Source organism: Cygnus olor, chromosome 4 (assembly GCF_009769625.2).
Source record: "Cygnus olor isolate bCygOlo1 chromosome 4, bCygOlo1.pri.v2, whole genome shotgun sequence".
NCBI classification, from domain to species: domain Eukaryota; kingdom Metazoa; phylum Chordata; class Aves; order Anseriformes; family Anatidae; genus Cygnus; species Cygnus olor.
In genome coordinates this window covers 6,083,812-6,097,826 of record NC_049172.1, presented here as the reverse complement: position 1 = coordinate 6,097,826, position 14,015 = coordinate 6,083,812, and the positions used below count along the sequence as shown (strand labels likewise).

General features: G+C 44.9%; 1 long non-coding RNA gene across 5 annotated transcripts in view; it reads left to right on the top strand.

Moving 5' to 3' along the window:
- The window catches only part of LOC121069928, a 249,969-nt gene that overhangs the window by 223,296 nt on the left and 12,658 nt on the right, over nt 1–14,015 (top strand). For all 5 annotated transcript variants that reach the window (XR_005819760.1, XR_005819761.1, XR_005819763.1 and 2 more), the window contains one exon: nt 6,532–7,968. This is a non-coding gene — a long non-coding RNA (uncharacterized LOC121069928). The remainder of the gene's footprint in view (nt 1–6,531; nt 7,969–14,015) is intronic.

The window sequence follows — 14,015 nt, the reverse complement described above, 5'->3', positions numbered from 1 at the left end:
CGATGGAGGTAATGAATCCTCTGCCTCATGGTGTCTTCTGATCAAGATACACCGCTTCACCTGGCAGAAGTCACATTTTGTCAAACACATCATTGCCATCTCCTCCATTTTCACGAAAGCCATCCTTCTGCGTGTCTAATGACTGAGAAGCCATGTGGCTGTGAAGAGAAGGGAAAAACGGGCCCAGAAGTTCTCCCTGGAATATTTTGAAATACCCAGTAATTATGGCAGATTTTCAATAATTTAAGAAAGTAGTTTGCACAAAACCCCTGATCCATGATCTTTAAAGTAAAGTCCTTCTGGATCACGAGCTTCTTTCTTTCTGTTCCTTGGAGAAAAGCTGGCAGAAATACACCAGCACTGAACAGATTTGTGCTGGTGCTGCGGCTCCTGACGGCAGGGAATGCGAGACGGAAATTCTAGAGAAGGCACCCAAGGGCACAGGCAGCGACAGCAGACGTACAAACCAAGAGCAGCCAGGCTATAAGCACGGGTGATAGCTACTATAATCACTGCCCGTACAGACTGTAGCCCAGGTGAGACTTGAGGGAACGTTTTCTTCTGCATTCATACCAGCATTGATACTGCAAATTTGGCCTTCCTTTGTCAAAGAGGTGACACAGATGTCCAGAACAGAAACAGATCCTGCTTGAGGGATAGAGGCTTCTCTTCTCATGAACAGATGCCCACAGTTCAGTAGGAATTCAAATATTTAAACACTAAAAGAATATCTGGAGATTGTTCAAAGATTGTTCAAAGGCATCAATATTCAGTGGATTAAAGTAGGAGCTGTGGGTGCTGGCTCATATTAACTTCTATTTGAGTGCCTGCTGCTGATTTGAAGTACCTAAACTAAAGATGCTAGAGACCAAAAATGTTAGCTGATTTCCCATAGCTGTGCTTGATATCCGTGTCCCAGGAGACTAAAGAAAGCAATAAAAACTAATACTGGTCAGGAATGTGCCCCTTGTGGCAAAGCGCAGGGAACAAGCGAAATGGAGTTGAGAGCTGCTCCCCCGCCCCACCACAGCAACTTCCGTAGGTTGGGTTTTGCACCATTTTCAGAGTGGTTATGGCATTAATCCCAAAGGTGTAGCAGGAGCCACAGAGCTCTGGGTGGGAAAAACAGGGGAGAGTCAAGCTGTAATGTAAACAGCCAAGGGAGAGACTGAGAACAGTGCTGGAGCAGCAAATGTGCTCAAGGATACCCTGCCTAGGGTTCTGTCATGGGGATGAATATTTGAGACCGAGGCATTTGAACTTGCTGCTCAGATTCCTGCAGCCAGCCCGAGATGCTGACATGACTAAGGATTGACTGTGCCTGTGTTAATTTAAATTGATTTCTCATTGCACCATGAATCCCTCTCTCCTCCTTCCCTGCAAGTGGAGGCACCACAGCACAAGTCACTTTTACAAGCCAGGCTGGCATAGGAGTAAGAGGCTTAGGAGAAAATGAGCAGATATTTTTTAATTAGGTGATGAACTGGGGATTTCCCCTGTTTTCTGATCCAGAATCTGCAGAAGAGAAAGAAGAAGGAGGAGGCAGGATGGGGACAGGCTAGGTGAGCCCTGAGCTCCCACAGCTAGGTCTCCTCCTTGCTCTGCTACACACGATTTTTGTTCTCCCTTGTCTCCTGCAAAGAGTGCTCACAGACAAATCCCACGGGCACAGCATTGGAGGCCTCCTGCTTTCCAAAGGAGAAATAACTCAGGTGAACCATGAATTTACTCTGTGGGTGCTGTTTCCTGACCTTTTTTTCTTTAACATTAGCCTCTCTGAACTCCCTAATGTCATCGAGGCTTTAGGAAGGTGCCTCAAATCTGCAAGCGACATCATTTGCTAGGCTATCAGCATTCCCCATCAATAATGAAACTAAAAACACAGCTTAATAGATAGCAAGGCTACAGCAGCTGGCAGTGCTACGCAAATCCAGCGCTCTTGCTGCTGAGTTTATTAGACATTTTATAGTCCTGGGAACTAAAGATAATGGATCCCGTTCCCATATGCTGCATCAACATGAGCTGGGACTCCGTCGTGCCATTGATCTATGAGGCAGCAGTGAGTAAGACCCAGACACAAATACAAAAATGAATCAATCCTAAGCTGTTAAAGAGACACCACGAAGCACTTTCCAGTTTTCCGTTCTTGCTTTCTAATCTCCATCCTGTGAAATACTCTCCCAAGGGCTCTTAAATACAACAGTTTGCCACAGACTTTGGGATCAGGTTAAGAGGAATTGCCCCTGTGGATCGGAGAACAGAGCTGAAATTTAGAGCTTATAACCCGTAGTAGGCACTTGTGAGCTCTTCTCACCCCTCTGCAGCAAAAGCCTTTTTGGGGTTCCTGTCATTTTAGTAAGTGCTGTGTGAATATGTTCATGCAGGTTTTCAATGCAATATTCACTTTAGAGTTCGCAAAGTTATTCTCCTCGCATGAGTGGAAAATAAATTTTGATTTATTTTCAAGTACAGAAAACTAAATATCTACAGGCCGGAGAATAACTTTCACCTATTAAAAAAAAAAAAAGAAAAAAAAAGGAAATGGGCTATAGTCTGAACCTGGACGATAGTGAGTTCTTCTCAGGTGCTAACATTCACTGCTTTAGAAACTATGACACCTTCTGGTTTTAGTATATGAAGGTACCATGGCTGCTGCAGTCTCAAATCAATTTATATTGAACCTGCACCCAGTGCAGTCTATTTTAGACATTTAAAATACATCATACTCAATACCAACAAATCACTTTAAAGAAGCATGCAAAGAAAAAAAATCCTTAAAAACAGCAGCCACTCAGCTGGCACCTCCAAACGTGAAACAAAGACAAGAGAAAAATGCCGTGAAATAAAATCAAAGCAAGCAGAGCCTCCCTAGCTGCGTACACAAAATGAAAGTTTCGCCAAGACATTATGGGATGAGATAGTTTGGAGAGTTACTACTCAAATGCAGAATTATGAAAAGCAAAGACAATCAGCTCGCTCATCCTGATTACGGATTCCAAGTGGATCTGATGACAGCCTCAGGCATTTTCATGGCTCCATATGTCCAAAATCTCTGCAAAATCTCGTCAAGTGGTGTTCAGTATTTAACCTTGCTGCGCCCTTTTGGCAAAGAATACGCTACTTGTTTACAGGGGCTCTGCAACATAGTGAATGCTTTTCAGTAATTAATATCAACTGCATAACTTAAAAAGCTGGAGAGAGAACTAAAAAAGAGATGAATGCATTCATTAGTATAATTCACTGATGAAAAATGGCCGCTGGTAAATTGCTTTATCCTGCATGTATCTGGGTGGACAGGCAAATAGTGAGTCTCTCAGGTTCATGGGGATTCCCCATCCCACCTGGGAGAGGACCCAGTTGCTTTGTGCCTTGACTTGTTCTGTTCCTTTGGAGAGTGGGACACAGCAGGTGTTTAACAACATATCAAAGTTTTTGACCTGTGGTAGAAGCAATGTAATTATTTTGAGAGGATTTAAGGGTACTAGTGGCGCTATATGGATTTATGAGATGAGTTACTTAATGGCTCTATGAAATCCAGACTTAGCTTACAGGAGCAAAGCAGAAAAACTTGACTCACCTGCACAGATGCACTGGGTGCAGGGAAGGCCTCGAGCTCTGTGGGATCCATTACTCACATGGCAGACATTTTATCAGTCCAGGAAAAATGCATTTCATTTTTCAATCCTAAAGAAACATTAACAGGAAAGAAGTCCTTTATGACACTCCTTCGTAGGTATACTTAGATGTTTGAGCTGTTGACATAAAAGAATACAATCGAATGTAGGTGCAAGGGGAATAAACCAAATGTTATTTTTGGTAAAACTCCATGGCTCCCCAAAAGAAATCATCTGAAGACTCCAGTATAAGATGATGATCTGATGAAAGTGTTCAAGAGAAGTTAGGAGACTTCTATCTGAAATCTCTAGCAGGGCCAAGACTGTGACTGACATAGGCAATACCCTGCACAGATCTCAAAGGGTCACTGTGAAGGTTAAAAAGAGCCTAAAATGATCTTGTTAGCCTTTTACTAGACTCTCTGCATTGCTTATTTAAAATCTTTTTTTTTTTTCTAAAAGAGCTGTCTTTTTTAAAAATAATGTTAAACATGGCAATTATCTCAACCCCCTGAAGCCCAAAACACTGCTACAGTCATACAACTGAACTGCATACCCAAAGATGTAGATGGATGCAAAAATGTACATCTTACCTATAGGCAAGAGTGAGGTGAGCGGTGCACTGCACATCTGGGGACCGAGGGGAAGGGTGTAAGATAAGCCAAGTTTTAGCCCTAACTCTGCCTCTCACATGTGGCTGTTGGCACAATTCGGCACTTGGTGTTGCCACGTGGGGTTTGGGCTTGTGTGAGAAAACTTAAGAAGGGTCATGACATGTTGGAAACCGCAGTAACGCTTACGTTCAAATACCACAAAAATAAAAAGCTTCACTCGACCCAGACACGAGGTCTGTTTTTGGTTCCTACAAAACCAAGCGCTTTGAGAGATTTGCAGGGAATTGTTTTCCTGCTGGGTTTTCCTTTGCCCCTATCCTGGCTCCACATGGATGGCAGAGGACAAACTGGTAGGCACCCATCCTTGTAGCCATGGCTCCTGCGTCCACAGCACTCGGCTCTCCTTCCTCCTGCCTTCATCCCAGCACAGCCTCACAGCGGGTCTTCCTGGCTGCAGAAAGCTCCTGCCAGCCCCTCCTGCCCTGCCGAGCAGGCAGCCAACACAAGGCTCCATGGGTTTGCCCACCCCAGTCCCACCGTATCCCCATGCTGAACTGTGCAAGCCGTGAATTAAAGCCAGGATACAACCCAGCAGCATCTCCTTTAACAGCCACCAGCAGGAAAATAAATAAGACATCCCACCGGAAGAAAAGAGAGTAATTTCATGTTTACGTTTCCAAGGGAAAAGGGAATTTGAAACAAACAAAACATCTTTTTTTTTCTTTTTTTTTTTCCCTGCAGAAACTCTGTCGCCCGTCAAAGCAGGATTGTAGCGACACCGAGGGCTCTATGCAAAATTCTTCTGTTTGCCTCTGCATTTGATTAGCTGCTTGCGTCGTGTGTTTTAATTTCCTGCGGTTGAAGCACATTGCTGTCATGGTGATAGATGCTAGAGAAAGGAGAAAAATAAATAAATAAAAGTTCAGAGCACTTTTGACCAAGTCTGCACTAATTAGTGCATAAGGCAAACAGACAAACGTTTTCTGGGATTTGTGTCAACCGTATCCAGATTCCTCCTCTGCTTCTCAGATACAGCAAAACCCTTTCTAGAAACTGAAATAAAGAAAGACGGCAGATGGTGCTGGGAATACTCCGAGCACGATGCTTCCATTCAGAGACAGATATTAGTAACAAGCCACCCAGTTAACAGACACTGCAAGGCGGTGAATATTTAGTGTGATGGCAGTGGAGAAGTGGGGAAGATGATATTGCAGAAGGACTGGTGACGGGCTCAGCAGAAACCATTGAGGGCTTGCGTGGGTGAGATGCTCTGAGTGTGATGAGGACAGCTGATCTAGCAGGGCTAGGTGGAAGTGGGAGGGGAAGAGACGACGACTGTCTGTCTGCTATGTGGGACAAGGCAGGGACTTGGGAGGATGGGGATTAATCTTGTTAACATCACTTGCAACACCAAAACAAATGGCAAGGTAGCACTCTTCTCTTTTGGATGTTTTTAAGAGGTCAAAATAAAAATAATTGAAATTAGCACAGGGTTCAACCAAAAGCATCCTAACAGTTTTAAATGTGTAAAACAAAGACTGTACTCTGAAAGTGAGGAAAGAACTTCTCTGTTTGTCAGTGGGAAAGGAATGCATAAAAATAACTCTTTTCCAAAACCAACAAAGAGTTATCATTTATTGTAGAGCTTCTACCACAAGCCATCATCATCCCCTCCTGGCTGACTTTCCTGCAGAGATTCAAAGACACAACACATATCCTCAAGCCATGTAATATTGCTGCTGCTGTGGTGGCTATGTACTTCTGATCAAACTTTCTTTGATCAGAAAATTAATCTTAACTGGAAATAGAAAACTTGAGGGATATTTACTGGACACAGACAATATTAAATTAGCAGATATTTAGTAATTTTTTCCAGGGCACCATTTTTTCCTCAGACAAATACAATCCTAACTGAGGTTATAAAAATAAATTCTAATCTCAGTGATAACATCTCCTGCCATATTGCGCTCTCACCTGTACACGCATTGCAATGCAAATTGGCCCAAATACAGCCTTCCTTTAAGCTAAATGACTGCCTACCTGTGACTCTAAATGGATGTCAATTGCCTGATACCTCATGGCATGAATTTTTGGTCTTGCACAGTCTAACCTGTCAGCTTTGACTTTAACAGCACAACTATCCACCATGGTAACTGAAACTTTGCTCTTAAAAAACGCTTACCGAGGAACTGTGTTGTAACAAAATGAGGAACTTTTATCAGTGCTGCTTCTGTTAGAACATGAGTAGAGTTATGAGCAGTCAGTGTTGGATGTTGTTTTTTAATATTATTATTTTTATTCAGGTGAGCAAGTAGATGGCTGGAGAGGACCGGCACAACTGTACCTAGCTGTGAGTAAAGAAGGCTGAAGTAAGATCCTGGTGTTTGTTTGAACTACAGCAAGATATCCAGTCGTTCAAGAATGGACCAACCATCTTATTTGGGTACCTGCTGCATTGTCATCTGTGGATGTGTCTCCTTTCCTCCTCACCATGGGTGGTCCAGTGGCACAGGATGGTTGGGGCAGCTGACAAAGAATTGAGAAACTACTGAGGAAGTTGAAAAGAGACACTCACAGCCTACAGAAAGCTGTGCAGAACAGGGGAATGCAATGTGTGGAGGCCAGCACGGCCTGCCATCGTTTTGTACACAGACAGCCCTGCCTGCAGCAGATGTGCTTGGCAAACCGGCAAAGCTGAGAGCACCAGTGAGAGCAAATTGGATGGCTGTGAGGAAAAATACATTTTGCTGTGGCTGCACCGCTATGAAAATAGCCTAACGTGCCTATGGGACTGCCTGTGAGTGTCTAACTAACACAGCAGGCCAAAGCGAAAGGTGTCAATTTGCTGTGGCACAAGGTATGCATGCAGCAACTGGCGGCAAAGATGTATGTGAGTGTGAGAGGCTGAGTCCATCCCTGCATCTACAGCAAGGTTCAGGAGGAAACAGTTCAACACTGAGTAAGCAGTTCAGATGGCCTATTTGTGTGCCTTTCCCAGCACACAAAAGGGTTTGTGATGGGGGGCTGTCGGTACCGCTGGTGGGGTAACAAATACCCCAGAGGTGCCATGGCCAAAGCACCTGAGGTGGGCTCCAATGCCACGTCCACACCAGCTCATGCAGCTGGGCAAGGAGCAGCCTGCTGGGCAAGAATAAGCACCTTCAGAGCTGGTCAGCTGCTCCTGGCGTTGTTCAGAGCAAGTTTGGAGCTTCAGCAACCAAATTCTGCCTCAAATTCCCTGCCCATGTCCTCTGTGATGTGGCTGGGGCAGCATGGACCCAGCCAGAGAGCAAGCCTCTTCACGATACCTGGACACCCTTCTGCTTGCCATGTGGTAATGGCACACAAGTGGACTTGAAGCACTTTAGGACAACTCCAACGAGGAGAAATCCCCACCAGAGGACTAGCTGGTAACCCTGCTTCTGCTGAAACACACAGCGAAGGGCCTGCCACAGCTCCATCCCACCAGTGCTACTCTGCCTACCTCTCCTGTGAGTCCTGATACGCATTTCCTCCTGTTCTCAGATGCAGAAGGTTCGGGAGAGTTTTCTCCAAGGCCACAGCTATCATCGGTCCTGTAAATGATTGCAGTGGCACCAGCTCCTGTCCTTGACTGTGCTTCTTTGTCAAGCGAGGCAGCGATAGCAATCACTCCGGTGTTTAGCAAACCCGCAGATCACTATTGCCAATCTTTGTATAAACAAGAACTAATTAATCTTCACCACATCTCTCTAAAGAAGGTAAGTATTATCATTTATTATCTTCCCTGTTTTACAAACACAAACTGAGATGGCAAAACAAAACAAAACAAAAAAATGATTTGCTGAGGGCCAAGCAAGATAAACACATTGTGGGCAGCAAAGATGGTTTTTCTCAGTGGGAAAAGGCAGAGGGCAAGATCACCAGGCTTTACCTTAATGCAGATAATGAAAAATAGTTGTCGGATTAAATAGATATCTACTCTATGAAATGGAGGCTTTCCACTGTGAGAATGAGTAAAACAGCAGCCAGAATATTTTACTAATTTTATTACATAAAAAAATAAAAAGAAAAAGGGCCAGTGCAGCAGCTGCACACATTTGGTTTTAGTTTCTAAAAAGAGCGCAGTTCCCATTTAGGCTTCAAAGTGGCCGCCCTGTCAAAAAGCTCGCTGACATATTGAACCTCTTGACATTTTGATTTTTAATTTACCCTGAAATATTGCAAAGGGATCAGTTAAGTGCTGAACTTCATTTTTCTTTCAGCCTACTGCAGTCAAATGGCGTGGAGCTGTATCTTTAAAATCTTGCCCCATTTTGTGTGTAGAAGGGACATGGAAAATTGGCTTTCCGTGAGTGCAGAGGCAAGAAAGGATATAGAAAGCTTGCTGAAAAAGAACTGAAAATTGCCTGCTTTGCCGTAGCTTTGTCTCAGCGAGATGCTCCTTGTCTGCTGCAGAAATAGCAGTCGCTTCCTACTTTGTTATTGCGTGTATAAAAATTACACTGTCCATTTTAAGAAACTAATTATGAGTGTAGATTATTTTCATATTTGGTCAAATGATGAATAATGATTCCTGCGCCATATTCTTGCAAAGCACTTTAAACTGATTTGAGTACATAAGTCTGGTCTTTTAAAAAATCTTAACAAGAAGTAGCTGAAATTACCCTAAAAAAAAAAAGCACTCAGGTGGCAGGTCATTTCCTAGCTGTAGGAGGCAAGAAGGGGAAAGGCAAGACAGCAATAAAAGCAAGGGGAGAATTTCCTGGGAAGGAGCTTGAGAGACATCCAAAGGGAAATCCCTTACAGCCTCCCAGCTCCAAGCAGGCAAATAACTAGCATTAAATTGTCCTTCATCTCTTCAGCTCACTTTTTTTTTTCTTTCCTAGGAAAGAGCCTACACAGAGTGCAGTGCCCTGAATTTAGGCCCTCTTTATATTATTTGATAAATGCCTTTTCCATATTTTTTCTCTAAATCCCAGGCACCAGTTGCTAGCATCCTAAAGTCTTCTCCAATTAAACAGCTTAGTTAAAGAGCAGTCTCTGAAAGTTGCCTCTCTTCTGGGTAGGCAGAACACAAGGGCAAACAGCTTGGAGACAGATTTAGGCATTACCAAGGGATGAGAAGAAAAAAAAAAAAAAAAGCAAAGCCAGGAGGGCTCAGAGCAAACCAGTGATGCCTTGTGCTGCTCCTAAAGCCACGAGAAGAACCAGGGATGGCTCAGCATGTGGTGATATCTGCTGTGTAGGACTCGGTATGATTTACAGAAATACAAAGAAAGGGTTGTCAAATGAACCAGAGGTGTGCCGTTGTTTCTGGAAGAAGTCATTAAGCATATTAGTGAAAAGGGAGCTGGACCTGTTGAAACCTAAATGAAAAGTGGTTCATTGCCAGACCACATCTGGGGAGCATGGGGTGAACCCAGAGAGAATACCAGCACAAGATGGGGACAACAAAAAGGCACCACTGAAGAAACACAGGGAAAACCCCTGGCTTCCTTTTCATTCATCTAGCTAAAGAGGAGTCAGGTTTGCAAGCAGACTGTCTTATTGAAGTTTAGGACAGATTTGTATTGATTTGAAGTCAGAGTATTGCCAAACTAAGTGAACCTGCAATAAACTAATTTTATGCCAAGTTAAGCCGCTACAAAAAAATCTTGCAGTTGTTAAAATGAATTGGCATTTAAACAAAGTAAGCGTAATTTGATAAAACTTCAGTGAGAAGATGAGGCTACCCATATTGTGGCCCTGCAAGAGCATTTGAAAGAGTTATTTGTATAATTCTTGCTGCACAGAAAAAAAACTCTGGATTTGAATCTGTACATCAATGCCAAGTAAAAAGGGTTTTATGAACAGATTTAAAAAAAAAATCCTGATTACAATTTGAAGGCCTAGCTCTAATTCTTTGACTAACATAATTTTCTATTATAGTATAATTCACTATTCAGAAAGAGTAAGGTAGCAGATAGTGTCTAAAGCCAAGACAAAACTACAAGATGGCATGTAAAATAACTGTAATTAAACAATCAAATGTAGCAATTAAACATGAATGATTCTTTATTAGGCTGAATGAGGATGCCAAACAAGACTCCACAGGTGGTGAGTTTACTCCCCCATGCTCGCTGGTGTTTTCATTAGCAGCTCTTGGCACAGCCAGGCATGCAGATCTCCGTGTGCCTTTAAGAGCCAGCCCGCATGGAGGTACCGCTCAGACCGAGCAGGATGTGCAAATATCTGAAGGACAGGATTAAAGGATAGCGTGGTGTTTGGGAGATAAATTAAAGAAATGTACTGAGATTCAACCAAGTCAAGCCACGCTTTCTGCAGAACAGAGAAGAACGAAATGCAGGACAATGGAAGGAGCTGGGGACCCTGCTGTTTCTCCGTGGGGTCTCGAGGTCGCCGTTAAACCCATCCAAGCACACAAGCCAGCAGCACGGCTCCGTGCACCCATGGGCTGGGTGAGGTGGGCTCTGCCAGGCCAGGACCAGGAGCATGCCAATTTTCCTTTCGGACATTGTTTCAAAGCTGACCTCTCTGCCAGCCACCAGCTTTGGTGCCCAATGTGGCCGGTGTCCCCCTACCACCAGGTGGACCACCGCCAGCTCCTCCTGGAGCCACCCGCCATCCCCAGGCTCTCTGGAGCAGGGGGTCCCCAGGGCTTTTCCCTGCTTGCAATGCTCTCACATCGCACTCTGAAGACGAGGTCTGCCCGAGGGCAGGGGTTGGGCTCTGCCTGCAACGTGGTGCCTGCCTTCTCAGCAGCTAGCATCAACCTGCACGCAGGGGGAGGCTGGATTTGCATGCACCGTCCAGGCAAGGTGCCCCAGAAATAAAACGGTTAATAGCAGGGCTGTGGGAAAGCCAGGTGAGATAATTATGCTAATGCTGCTGCTCTCCTCCAGCAGCAGAGGCAATGGTGCACTGTGTTCAGTGCGGGGCAGCATATTTTTTAAGAGATTAAGTGGGAAGAGCTCACAGGAAAGCAACAAAGGTGATAAAGGATTTAGAAAACAAGACCTGTGAGGGAAAGGCAAAGAGAGCTGGGCATGTCTAGCCTGGAGAAGAGCGGGCTGAAGGGACACATAACTGTCTACAAGCACATTAAGGGACATTATAAAGAGGATTGGGACCAATTCTCATTAGTCAGTAAGGACAGAACAGGAACTAATGGATCTTAACTGCAGTAGGCAAAAAATAGGTTAAGCATTAGGGAAAGCATAACTCTGAGGTGGACCAGGTAATGGAACAAGAATCCTGGACAGTGGACAGTGTCAAGAGAGCTTGGACAGTGGCCACCAGCCTAAGGATGCCAGGAGAGACCAGACTCCAGGCCCCCAAAATCAGTGGGGAAATCACCTGAGCAACCTGCTAACAGCCAGGCTGGAGATCGGGACTGATGCACTAAGAATCTCCTCTCTCCCAAAACACTAATGAGCAGGAAAAGATGTCCCAGAGGGAGCAGAGTATCTGGGAGGTCTGGAAAGTATTTGGCAAGAGCTTCTCGATGATGGGGCAGAGGTTTTGGTGCAGTGGGGTGAGCAGTGATGGAGAATGTCAAGCCACTCTGTCCTTGGTTCCCCACTCCTACTAAATCAGGTTGCCCAAAGCCCCATCCAGCCTGGCCTTGAACACTTCCAGGGATGGGGCATCCACAGCTTCTCTGGGCAGCCTGTGCCAGTGCCTCTCCGCTCTCTGAGTGAAGTATTTCTTCCTAATATCTAATCTCAACCTACCCTCCTTCAGTTTAAAACTTTTACCTCTACTGGCAGAGATGCCCCCAGACTGCATCTGCTGTGAGAGCATCGCTGAAGCAGCTGGAGGCCTCCTGCTGCTGGCAGAGGACGTGCAAAGCTCTCCTCGCCCCTCAGCCCAAGCTGAGGGCTGTGTCACTGCCCTCTGCCACGGTGCGTTGTCATTTTCAGTGCCACATCTGCTTAAGGTCCTCTGCAAACAGATGTAGCTTAATTAACAGCAGCAAATGTGTCTGCCCCTGCATTTTCTGTTTCATTTGCCAGAGAAAAGGTGGAATGATTTCACCTGCACTGATTCGGAGACAGATTTCAACCTCACCTCCTAAAACCCTTTGACCTTAGCAGAAACATACGCTTTAGAAAGCAACACAAACCACAAGAAAGGCAACTTCCACTGTTTCTACCAGTGTGCACAGGCAGTACTCCCAATTTCTGTGATGCCTGAGGCTTGGGCTTGAGTGTTGTTTTGCTGAAGATCTCCCTTCACTTGTCTGTGCTTTGGACTAAGGCACGGTGTGCCGTGGTGCTGGATGTAGCCTGGCTGGCAGCCCCCAGCCAGAGCTGGGGCTCTGCACACCAACAGGCACTGTTATTTTACCCCAAGCAATCCAATCTTGTGGCTCAACCCTACATCAGTAGAAGGGTTTAAAACCCATGAAATATGGTAACGATAAAATGTGTGTTCTTCCCTCAACCTTTCTTATTTCTGAACCTCTGTGGGTGACTAATGCCATGATTTGGAGAGTTTACATTTCCTTTTGAACAAAGTGCTGCTTATTTACTTCGGTAATGTCTGAAACTCGCTTGCCTCCAGGAGCTGGAGTTTTGAAGAATACAAGAGATATGAGCCTATGAGGGGCTCCGAGTGTCGACTGAACTGCAGCCATGCAGAAGACAAGCTTGTTCTGCTCCCCATACTGCAATATTCACCTGTCAGGGTGCGAGACCCGAAAGTTGCTCTTTCCTTTGCATATCTGCCAAATCTTTATTTACAAACCTGGATTCTGTGACATCCTGCCAAGCATCTAAATCAGTGCGCTCTCTCGTGCCAGTGCCGATGTTTCCGCAGAAGATGGATTAATCTTTTTTTTTTCCCCGCTGATCTGGGACTTTGGGGAGGAGGCAGACAGCAGACGAGAGGGGATTTAAGCCTTTCTCTTCACCTTTGAAAAAAAAAAAACACACCATGCAGCATTGCTCTCCCAGGAGTAGGCCCACATTATTACTGCAGCCACAGCCACATCATCAGAGCTACAGTGCTCGGAGTTGTAGATCATCAGCCTGCTGTCACAGCCGTGATGTATGATGGAAAAAGCCATCCATCTGAAAGCGCGCAGCACAAAGGGCTGGGGCTGTAGCCATGCAGCGTGGCAGGGGCGATGTGCACAGCACCGAGCACTTCCCGAACCAAATGGACGGATGTAAGTGTGGCAAATTGAGTCTCATTAGGAGGAGCAGGGAACGTGTTCAAAGCTGCTCCCTCGCAGGTCTCCAAGATAGCAAAATGCAAGCGTGCTTGTGGATTCAGACACGATGCCTTCGAATCCGGCTACTGCTTCTTCCACATGCACACCTCTTTCCCTTAAAGCTTACATTTGGTTTTCTTTCCTGGTGTAAAACCTCAATCATATTTACACCAGCTTTAGGATCTTTACAGACAAAGACATTTAAGGCTGTGAAATCTTGAGAGAAGGTAAAATGACATGGTGGATCAATCAGCTGATGCTTCTTCCCTGCACAGCAGGGGACTCCAGCAAACCTCTTGTATTTCGTGCAGAGACTCGGCTCTGACTGAATTTTTCCTTTGGCACTATAAGAGCAGAAAGATATTAAATAAAAAAAATAAAAAAAGATTGAGCGAGAAGGAGCAAGCATGAGCGCTTATGCATGGCTCCAGGTTTCTCAACTAAAATGAACTGTTGGTTTTCCAGGACTGAAACCATTTCATGCGCATTTTTCCGCTCTGCAATACTCAAAAAGAGTGGGTGCAGAGAAGGTTTACACCTAAATAAAATAAAATTAGAAAAAGGAGTAGCGTGTGCAGATCACAGAGC